Below are 12748 nucleotides of genomic sequence, written 5' to 3'. Positions count from 1 at the left end.
ATTTTGGAGTGGGGAAATTTTGGTCATGGAATTGATTGCGTCCAGCTTTTGTCAAAGATTGACAAAGACGCGTTGCAAAAAATTCACCGCCCCAATTGGCCCGGCACTTCCTCCCCGTGACCCACTGACCCTATGTAGCCCCTTTTTGGTAAAATTCCTAGCACAGTCCATCTAGGCCTTTTCGATGCGAACAAATTGGAAAGGTCTTTCTTTAGTCAACGAATTTCATTGGACTTCCCGGCCCACCCGGGTGACGGTTTGCGGGTCCCATAACCAGTACGACCTGGCCATGTCCGACCCCACGCTTCGCATCATTGGTGACCCGAGAAGTTTTTGGGTGTAAATTAGGTAGTACGTGGCAGTGTTCAGCGCGCATTCGAACCGTCTAAACATGTTTTGGATGACTTGCTCTCCTACTCAACCGACTACTCTTTCTCAGCCACTAAATCCTGGCTATCCAAAATACGTTTGGACGACTCGGATGCACGATCGGGTATCATGTGGACTATACCCTATTTGCACCAAAAGCGCTCTAGCTACTAGACCAACTCAGTATTGTTTTTTAAATAAACCTAAATTAGTTAATTGGTTAAGAATCCAATATCGACTGTTAGATTTTTTGAACGATTCCAACCTAAAATCAATTGACATTCAATATGTGGAGTAACATTTAGATTTTATTAACCAAATTTGGGTGGCTTAGATGAGCGAATGCAATATTTCGGGAGTGAAAGGATTGCATTTTGTTCAACTAAAAGAAAAACACTGAGTTGAAAAACAAATGAAACTATTATAAGCGTGTTGACGATTGAGTACTACAGTGAGCTAAAGCAAAAGTAATGTTGGAAACAGAAAAAAAGGTTCCAACAATTAGGGACCCAAGAAAAAAAGTTCCAACAATTAGGGACCCAAAGAAAAAGTATATCGACAATAAGTACGTAGCGCCTACAAATTAAAGATTTGGTGCAAAAGTTTATCAAAAGCTTTATTTAATATCGGTGCCTAGCGTTGCAAGTGCTTTTTAAGCTACTTAACCTAACTTAATTGTAAATATGGACCGTGTCATTAAAAATGAACTTAGACCGTCCACTGTTGTTTAGTGGACAGTTTCGTATTTTCATTTCATGTATTCTATCTTTTCTGTTGTATGAAAGGAATAGAAGAAGAACAAAATCAAAGTAACACATAAACGAGCTTTGAAAATTTTGCTTTCGTTCGCTGACAAAATTTTGACGACTCGGATTAAATGAGAACACAACTCTAATTTATATTCTTGTTGTGAAGTAGTATACAAATAGCTAAACATATAGGTGTGTGAAAAGTTGTATGGTCTCTGTGCTACTCCAATTAAGTTATCCGCCGCAATATAGGACGATAGTTGGCGCGTCTTTCTGAGGCAAAGAATACTCCACAAGATAACCTCGAATAACTACATTTACAGATGTGAATACAATAAACATATGCATATGAATGTATATTTACTTCTGGTTAGTGTTGTGCAGTGACATGCTGCGCACTTTCGAGCAGTCGAATCGTGCATCCGACGGTTCAAGTATCATTTCGACAATGAACGGTTGGACAAACCGATGGCTCGGAGGTGCGCAGCACGGTGCTGCGCACACGACTGCATAGCTCAATCTCCCAATTCGTACTATTCACACCAAATTTAATTGCAAGTAGAAATCTTATACATAATCTAGTTCAAGCTGCGAGTATGCTGACCTTTAGATACCCCTGCATTACCAAAAAAACTCAACGTTATTTACATAGAAAACATATGAAACGTGGACACGTTATTAGATACTCGTGTACATGGCCGTCATTTTTAATTACAATCGATCGCTCGTTCAACGGTGGATAAAAAAAAAAGACAAAATGCGTTGAAATTAGATGACCTCTCCGCATTCAATTACTATCATGTATGCTGTAAGTTTTTTGGCGAACAAGATCAACCCAGTTATGTATGCTGTAAATTGTAATTAACCACGGAAAAGTAAATATTGTTGGACATGATGTCCTTATAAGTTTTCATTCTTTTCTCACTAATTTTAACTAGTTATATATACATAAACCCTTCCAAACAAAAGAAAAACTTCCAACTCTACTCTCACTCCATTTTCTTCTGTTTTTTAATTTCTCCCTTTCTTTCATTTTTTTAATTTCCTTTGACAAATGAAATATACATCCAAACGTTAGCCTTAGAATAAGACAGCTTAGCTGGTTGGTGGAGTTCAGTCCTTCACAAGACTACTTATGTATATTACTGAACACATTCATCCCCGCAATGGAAACGATCATACACGAATTAAATAATAAGTAGAGTATGTAATTGTGTTGAAGAAGACTGGAATACTTATGACGTTAAATTAAATAAAGTAGAGTATTAAAAAATACTATAGTAGAGTATTTAGACTGATCAGAATGGACCGAACGATGAAGCCCATGGACACAAGTGGTGGTGGTCCCGGCCGCCCTTATGTATTTAAAAAAATCTCTTCCCGTGCCAGTAAATTTTTTTTTTTATCAACAAAAATTAATAGCTAGAGTTATAACGCTCGCATGCGTATTACTCAAGAAATTTTGAGTTTGAATAGAAAAGAGATGGCATGCCACATCTCTTGTCACCAACCAATGTACATTACGTCAATCGTCCCAAGTTAAAATCTTGACTCCATGGACCCTTTGAACACTTAATTTATCAATCTATCTCTAGCTCTGCTAAGTGCTCTCATGTTTAAGTGTTGTAACCAATTACTATCGAGGACATATGAGACGAAAATTAGACGTGACAATGCTCTGAACAGTACCCTTCTTAATTGGTCAGCTAAAGAAAAACCAGTTAAGACTTAACAGGAAAGAGTGGAACTGCATGCAGACCCTTCAACTGAGGACTTCTTAGTTTAGTCGTCACGTACTGTTAGGGAACAGCCAACCCCTTGGCCTTGGGATTGGCTCAGGCTCAATGGTCAAAGCCCGCCAGGAATTAAGTCTTTGGTCTCTCTTATGGTCTGAGGTTCAAAACTTTGAATGTGTTATCAATTTTTTTGGGCCCCCAATTTTATTGAACCATCCTTGAGTGGGTGGTGATGTTGGACCTCCAAAATTAGTCGATTTACGCGAAAACTGACCCGGACACCGAGTATTCAGAAACAATAAAAGCCGTCGGAGAAGATGAGGTGCCTACGTGCATGTCTCAAAACTGAAGTATCTGCAGCATTGTTTTCAACACACGCATTAATTTTTTATTTGGTACTGTATATATACTACTATATACAACACAATAGAATAATAGACAATCAATTTTTCTTCCCCCGAAGTTCAAACGGGTTTCTCTATCTCAAGGTTCAAAAGTCACTATGGTGACCATTTATTAAACCAATTACAGCTGCACGAAGGCAAATAAAAAAGGGCAACGAAAGTCGCACCAGTTCCGCCATAGACGTAACATAATATGTAATGCCTTTTGTAGCACTTGAGAGTCACGCGCCGGCAGGAATGGACTCAGAAATGTAGACTAGTAAGGACACCTTGTTAATCATAATGACAAAAATTTAGTTTTTTAGTCAACCACAGTAAAATCATATAAAATTAAGGTATTCATCATTAGTTACAATAATTTATAGCACATACTTTCAGTTATATTAGGTAAAAATGAGCACAAAATTTTTCAAGTTAGTTTTAAATGAACATTGACAAATTTTAGAATGATCGAGCTAGTTCTATTAATGACTTTATTTTAAAAAATTTCTCCCAGGCAATTCAATATAAAAAAAATCAAGAAATAATAACTCCAAATAGACAAACAGCTCGTAAAGAAACAAGTATAAATGCATATGATGAAATTCGAGCATAAAACTAATGATATATGTGTATTTTCAAGATATATGCAAGTGTGTGTATGTTTATATAGTAGCACACTTTTATAATTACGCTAATATATACAAAATTATTTTAGTCTCGAGTGGGGGTACGTGCATGCCCCTGCGTGTCCCCCACCTAAATTCGTCCCTGCACACCGGTTAGGAGAGAGTTTTATATACATGATCTAATGGCTTAATATAATTTGCTAAATGCACCGGCATATTTAATCCTTATACATATAGTCGCATTATATTCAATAACCAGCCACCTAGGTCAGTTTGTACACCATCGAGTCATCGAGGAGCCATATTCCCTTTCAAAGGAAATCAGTCAAACACGCTCATTTATTTTTATAGTTATTGCTGATCACTTGCGGAATTGTTATATAGTTATCAATATATAAAATAAAATACTATAAGTTATATGGCCTTTATTATTATTTATGTTCGAACAATGCAATAGACATTAATTTCTGCTTATCAAATACGGAGTAGTATATGTTGGCCTTGTTGCCGATAGCTAGCTAGTGAGAAAACAGGTTAAACCCATCCTTCATTGTCAACCTAACTGCAAACGTATTCCCAGTTTTCTTCCTGAATCTTTCTTCTTCTTTTTTTTGTTTTTTGTTTTTTTTTTTTTTCTTTTGTAGATCAAAGGGTACTTTAGTCTTGAGTCATCACCAAACATGTGTTGGGAAGTCCATGTCCAATTAATGTTTTCTAGTATCTTCTTCTTCTTCTTCAATTTAGAGAAATAAGCATGATGGATTTTCACATAGCTTCACCGCAAAAAGACCTCTATTTGCAAGCCTGCAAGTTGTACACTCTTACTTTCAAAGTTGAATATGTGTTTGAAGTTTGAAACGAAACTAGATCGGTGTTGGTTTTCTGTACCTAGATATGGGTCTCTCATAATCTCATTTGCAATAGGATTAATCCGGTTGGTTGGTAAGTTTGATCCCCCAAAATTTACCGAAGTTCGAGTATTGAGGTCATGCCGTAAGAAAGTAGTTTTTTGTGAATTCTCTAATTTCGGCAGAAACGACTTGTCTTTAACCGGACTAGAGAGAGAATTAGTACTTGAGATGCGTGTAATTAAGCTGACCCAGACGATACTTGCGATACTAAATAGTAGTAGTAGTTTATGGAGTTTATAAAAGTAACATGGTCCAGGTTTACGTGCACTAAAAAGTCTTATATGTACCAAACACATGAAATTTGTGACACCGTGCTAGCTAGCTAGCTAGTAAGTATAGATAGGTCCCCGATAGTCATCAATTTACGCATTACAACACGGATATGCACGTCTGCCTTTGTTTTTAGGGAATTCAAGGGGTTTTCATTAACAATTTTATGGTTATTTGATTTGATTATTTTGATCAAGCCGAGCACCTTAATTATTTTAAAATTCGCAATAATAATGTACAAATAGGCTTAGCAAAAAAAAAAAATTGTACAAACAGAAAAGCTATACGGAAAAATAATACGAAATATGATGGATTTTTAGTCTCACTATTTCAATCCAAAAAGATGCAAAAAAAGGGGGGCCTAATCTTTCAAAAATATCTCTGGCTCTAGATACCACATCATATGCATAAATATTCAATACTATGAAAATCTGAAACAACAAATTTTCCACGTAATAGTATTTTTTACGATTTTCTTGTGCGATTTTTTTTGTTTTGTTTTGTTTTAATGTAATACCCAATTAATCCAGAATGGAAGCGCACTTTATTGACCTTTAATATGTTCAGTGTTTTTTTTTTTTTTGGGGGGGGGGGGGATAAATCAGGTTATTCAGCGATTTCTAGTAAGGATTAATTTGTAGGACTGATCTTCAATTAAATACGTGAATAAAAATTAGATGTACGTGTACAAGTCTTCTTTTTAGGCGGTTAATTGGCGTGTTGCAAACCCATGAATGAATTTTAAAAGTTGGATATTTCACCAGCTAACTACTTTAACCTTTTGCTTGAGACTTCTCTTTCAGTTCTCTATCTATCTTTCTGCTTTCATACTGTAATCAAGCGCAGCATGCATCCTCCTGAAACATGTGACTCAATATCTCTCTACCTTCATACATTTTCCTTCTACTTTTTGAAATAACAAGGCATATGGGCCCGCTTAGGGTCGTCTCAATTGATTATATATGAATCGCTAAAGTAACAAGCATATAAAAATCTCTAGTGGCTTCGATAGTTTTCGTCGGTAGGAGAAAATGGAACCTGCTTTGCTCGGGGAATGAGCCGCTGATTGTCTTTATGCTTCCACTCAACCGAACCCTTCGAGTTCTCCACACGCGTGAGCGCACGCACGTGTTACTTGCCGTGGTAAACCTCCATAATACTCTAGAGCTACTAGAAAAATTTAACATTAATGGATGTTTGACAAAATTTAAAAATTAAAGGAGCGGGGCATTGGAGATTGATATGAGTTTCAGGAGGCTGGACCGAACTCGAAAAGTTCGTTCGGTGTCTAATTTCTCACATGCTCTTTTCCTACACGTTCTGCGGCCATTTGCCTTCACATTAGCTAGTTCGAGACTTCGAGTTCACCATACAACTTTATAGAGAGAGAGAGAGAGAGTCCACCTTTAGAAAAGGACAAATCTAGAGTGTCTTACTACTATAGAATTATTAACTATCAGACGCGACGTAGAGGTTTTTCGGCTCTCTGATATCGTTACACCTCGGTATACCGCTGCTACCGAAAATTCAAACCCTTATCGGCCGAATCCCGATACGTATCGCGTTGTCTCCGATTTGTTTGCTTGCTTTACAGACGCCGCGGGCCAGTTCACGTGCTCTAAAGCCAAAGTAAATTTAAAAAATTCACGACCGCTACGCCCGATTCCAGCTATGTATCATTCAATACTCCCGATACCATTACGGCTACATACCGAAACCCTTTATAAGAGGTTCAGTAGGATGGCAAGTGATATCCGGCTTTTAGCGCCACGTTTGAAGCCGTACTATATATCTCTAAAACCCGTTTGGAAGCCGGATTATTTTCATATTATGTTCATAGACTTGGCATTTTATTAATTTATTGAGCACGTTACTGATCAAACGAAATAATAATTAGATACTATTAGTTCACGGAAAATACTGAAACATCATGATAAAGACATTAAAGCCATCAAATGGTATGGAAAGGAGACTGGAGTTGACAAGCTAGGCTGGAATAAAAACAAATTAGGGCGTGGAAAAGATGTGCATGGCTAGATAGCTCTGCGGCCAGGTTTTACACTCCACAGCTCAGGATTTGTTTATTTTTTCTGATTCTGCTAAGTATTAGGATAAGGCACGCACGTATGAGAGGATGTGGATCGATCGTGACAGCGCAAGGCGAATTACTAACTTTCAGCCGCCAACAAGTTGTAATTAACTTCCAAACAAAGACTAAATCAATGAAAAATGGACACCAGAGTTTATACTCTCAATAATATGGTTCCCCGCCGGCAGAGTCGCCCTTTGAGCTAAGGCTGAAGAGGCTATGAATTTGGAAATCTGGTAGACAGCCCGCACTATAGGGATTTAGGGCGGTCGATCCGGCCGTCCATTTTGACACCGACAACTTGAATTTAATCCGAACAATGAACAGCTCGGATCTATAAGAACTTAAATTATCTAAGTTCATTTAGATCCGAGTCGTCCTTTGCCAAAATGAACTGCCGGATTGACCGCTCTACAGTATCCCCTTGTCGGCATCTCGCCTTAGGCTCCCCAAAAGAATTGAAGTTAGGGGCTCAAACTAATTTGAGGACGCAAATGTGTAAGCTCAAAAAATAATAATAATAATTCCATATCCAATATATATAAGTCCAAAAAGAAAAATGAGGGTTCTTTTCGAAATTCGTCATTAGGGCTCTCAGATGTCATGACCAGTCCTCGATCTTCACAACTTAAAGGAGATGTTGAATGACTATGTAGAAGGAACTGAACATGTTTATTACAAGCTCTGACATTATGTTAAAAAAGTGAATTGTAAATAACCTTTGGTTTCATTGACGTGTATAAATCATAACCCTCTACCATACCTTTATACTACAAGTTAGAAGATTTGGTGATTAAGAAATCTAAACAAATGAGGAATGCATTCATAAGAAGGAAATCAAAACTATCTAGAAAACCTGAATAATAGCTCATAATAAACTTGAAATATAATAACAAAGCCTGGAAAACATGGTTAAACTAGTCTAAATGAATTATCAAAATCCACTTTTTTGATTTTTTTTGGATACAAACAGTTGTTTTTAGTTTCATCTCACATGAGGTGAGTCCCGAATGAGCGTATGGTCTCATCTCATGCGAGAGAAGCGTTATAAATAACCAAAAATCAGAAAAATATTCCTTCTTCCAACAAAATGTACTTCTCGAAAATTGTCATTTTAAGAATAAGCTTCAAACATAATTCATCTAACCAAGTTCATAAAATAGTCTAACACAACAAATGTTGCCAAATCTGTGTAATTCAAATTAGTTGCATTCGGGGATAGCATTAGAGATATTAAGAATGTATAATCATACAGGATTCTAACTCGAATTCAATTTTCTGAATGTTCACTCACTCAAAAGTGACACCCTAATCGCACTTATTTTCTTAACTAATCTAGAAAAATAGTAAATTAAGCAAAATAGTTCCAAGATTACATATAACCAAGTAAAGAGTAGAATTTGAAACTCTGTCTACTCAAAAGGCTCTAACAAAAAACCTACAATCTTTAATCTTAGACAGATCATGAAACTCCATATCATCTAAACTAACAGCTCAAGTTGTGTATATGTGTGTGTGTGTGTGTATGTATGTATGTATCTATATATATATATATATATATATATATATATATAGGAATTTTCAAGTGAGGGATCCCTCATTTTGTTAAAATGAAGGACTTTCATTTCCCGATCAAATTTTGAAAATCTGAACCATTCAATGTGTGCAGAACGTAATTTTAAGGGTCCTTGCGAGAAATCAGCAAAAAAAATGACCGGGAAGGGCGTCATCCGAGCAGTTTTTTTTTAACCGTTCAATGAAAACTGCTCGGATGAAGCCCTTCCCGGTCATTTGTTTTGCTGATTTCTAACGGGGACCCTTAAAATCTTGTTCTGTTAACTTTGAGCGGCTCGGATCATCGAAATTCAATCGGGAAGGGGAGTCTCGCATTTTAATAAAATGAATATATATATAGAGAGAGAGAGAGAGAGAGTTCGGTTCCCATAAGGGATCCTACACGGGCTTACCGTGCGAGACTCCCTTTTCCCAATCAAATTGGAACGATCCGAGCTGCTCAAAGTGATTAGAACGTGATTTTAAGGGTACTCGTAAGAAATAAGCAAAAAAAATGATCGGGAAGGGTTTGATCCGAATAGTTTTTTATTGAACGGTTCAGTAAAAAATTACTCGGATCTAGCCCTTCCTGATCATTTTTTTTGCTGATTTCTCGAGGATACCCTTAAAATCACGTTCTGAACATATTGAGCGGTTCGGATCGTCGCAATTTAATCGGAAAAGGGGAGTCCCGCACGGTAAGCCCGTGCGGGATCCCTCATTAGATATAAAGTGTGTGTGTGTGTGTGTGTGTGTGTATATATATATATATATATATATATATATATATATATATATATTAACTGTTAAAGGGTGGGAGAGGTAACCAGCATAACAACCCCTCCTGGGCGTGACCATGGAGGCTCCTTACCCGCTGTGGAATGTTTGGTTGAGCCATAGCTACTGCCCGGAAGAGCAGGCCAACACCATAGCACCACCTAAATACATAGTTGGCAAAGGGCCCTATCCACAAAGTCCAGCACTGAGACGAAGTCTTGCAAACTCAAACCAAGGTCGGTGTATGGAAAGGAAGGGCATTAAGCCACTCACCTTTGCCAACTAGGCTACCACCTTCGGTGGTGCAGCTCAAGTTGTATTGACCAACAATTTTATTCTTTTACCTAGTAGCTAAAAAGAATTTGTCGCAAAGAATTACTATTGGTTGTAAAGAATTACTCCTGACTACGATAAATTACTCTTCTTGGCCGCAAAGAATTACTTCTGGACACGATGAATTACTCTTGGCCGCGAAGAATTTCTTTTGACTGCACACAATTACTCTTGGCCGCCAAGAATGATTTATGGTATTGCAATTCTTAATTTACAGCCAAAAGTAATTCTGTGTGGCCAAAAGTAAAGTAATCATGTGCAGCCAAGAGTAATTCTTTGCGACCAAAGTAATTCTTCACGGCCCAGCCATGAGTAATTCTTTGTGAAATTTTAATCGTAGCCATTGGCTTTAATGGTTGAGATATAGTGTCTTTTTTTGTGACCTCGAAACGCTCCCATATATATATATATATATATATATATATATATGTATTCTTCAAATTAGTACATAATCGGAAAAGTTTTGGTATTTTTCTCTCTCTCTTTTTGAAAACTAACAAAGTCATTAATGTACAGTTCTTAGGAGTAAATAAACTCACACGGCAATTATATAATATGTGCAAAAAGTGTGAGTACTTTACTGAAAGGATGAGAATGAACTTAGACCATTAGATCAGAATAATCATCTATTACAACAACTTGTCTTTTGTTAAGTATGGATGGGTCTTACACCCTTGTACTATGTACTATAAAAATTAAGTTGAATAAGAAAATTAACTTCAATGAGGAAACACAGGCGCGTATATATTTTCGTTGGCTTCCAACTTTCAACCCGATAAAGGCGAAGATGAAACTATGATTTAGAATCAAGATGCAACAAAATCAATACACTTACTGCCGGCCCCAACATATTGCAATGAGTCAAATAACCAAATATATAATTAATCAATTTTTTTCCCTCAATCACGCAACCAACTAAACAATTAACAATCTAAACACATTTTAAAAAATGACAAGGCCCACACACACACACACACACACACACACACATATATATATATATATATATATATATGTAGAGAGAGAGAGAGAGAGAGAGAGAGAGAGAGAGAGAGAGAGCGAGCTAAACGTGTGTATGAGAGAGAAGGTAGTTTTGGATTCAAAATTGGAATCCATTTTAGAATTAACATGTGCGGGAGAGAGAAACAGCTCTAGATCATAGTAATTGATTTTAACTGATAACTGTTAGAAAAGTAGGAAAAATTCAAAAATAAGGAATTAGGATAAGATTAGGAAATATCAATTTTAGTTTTTCTTTCACCCTTCTTTCAAATATTCATGCTTTCCAAATATATTTCTAGTCTTACTACACGTAAATCTCAGCCATAGAAAAAATATGTACAAATCTGAGGGTCCAAAATATGAAAAATTCAAAAACTGTTGCTCCATATTATATAGATTATATTTCCGAATATTGTGCTAAGAATGTCAAAACCATAACATTATGCACACACAATTTAGATTATATTTCAGTCCAAAGTATAATCAACAATTCATAGTCAATCTCCAAGCTCGGGTTCATATATAGTCTTCTTCTGATCATCAGAACTCAAAGTATATAATCAACGGTTCATCATCAGTCAATTCCAGCCTTGGCAGGTGGCAATTTAGATTATATTTGTATAAGCAATAAATGACTAGTTTTAAAAAAAAAATTGACAAATTAGTAACAACTAACAACCGATATGACCCGGCAGCCCAGTGGAGTCCAGTCAAATTTATCAAAATCTTCACAATCTTTGACCGACACTATAAGGCCCATGCATTAAACTGAGCCCAATTCTGTGTAATGCTTGACTAGTTGACTGCATCAACGGTGGAATGGGATGACAGAGGGTCGTTATTTTTTTTTTCAAAAGAAACTCGTCTCGTGTCCACCTCAAATAGTGGGATTACGTCATCCGGGGGAATGATATGCGACATCATTCGATCCTCTCGAGCAACTGTTAGAATTTATTTATTTATGTAGCTCACATGCCACATCAATCATATTTATATTTTATAATATTTATGTTCATAAGTAAAATATGAGTATTAAATTTAAATGAAATATTGCTTAAATAGTTGGTGACTATTCATGAAAAGATTTGGTGACTATTCATGAATGGACATGGTGACTATTCATGAATGGGTTTAGTGAACATTCATCTGTAAAGTTGTAACTATTAACGAATGAAAATTCTAAAATCAGTCCAATAAGCTGACAATAATAAATGTGTGAATGTGTATTAAAGGATATAAAAAAATACACAGAAATATACGTTTTTCTTGTCTTATAGTGTACTTATCGTCAGTCCAGTGGGCTGACAATAGCAACACCGATTAATGAATATGTGTCTATTACTTCTTTGATAGAAGGAAGTATGAAGGGTTGTGTCCTTTGAAAAAGGGTCCCGATCTATCTATACAAAGGCCTGTGATTACCATCAAGTTACAAGTGCAAAAACCATTTATATAGATTAGATTGGAAATCCTATCTATTGCTCTCCGAAATCTATTAGTGAGAGTTTGTGTCGGTGAAGTATATTAGTTCAAGATCGAAACGATTACCGGGTTTCTTAAGACTTAAACCCATGGCAAAAAGTAAGTAATTTTTCGGCTACGTATTTATTTTGATTCTCCCACGTAGGTTTATCAGCAACTCCCATATTGACGGAGGGTCTTTATGCGGGACGGAGAGATAGTGATATGGTAATTGTATTTTCATGGGCTGGCCTTGATGAGGAAAGGCTCCCTTGGGTTTGCTAATAGCCCATTTTGTCGATGAACTAAGCCCTAATCCAGGCCATTTAACCGTTGCACCAAACATGGACGTAGCAGGCCTACCATGAATTATGGGACTCTGATAAGATTTTCATGAAGAGATAGATGACTTACCTGGGCAAGAATGAAAAGAAATTCTTTGTTGAACAAGCATTTCTGTCTTCGTTTCAAAAAAAAAAATGAAT

This window comes from Rhododendron vialii, chromosome 4a (genome assembly GCF_030253575.1).
Source record: "Rhododendron vialii isolate Sample 1 chromosome 4a, ASM3025357v1".
Lineage (NCBI taxonomy): Eukaryota > Viridiplantae > Streptophyta > Magnoliopsida > Ericales > Ericaceae > Rhododendron > Rhododendron vialii.
This window is presented reverse-complemented; position numbering follows the sequence as displayed.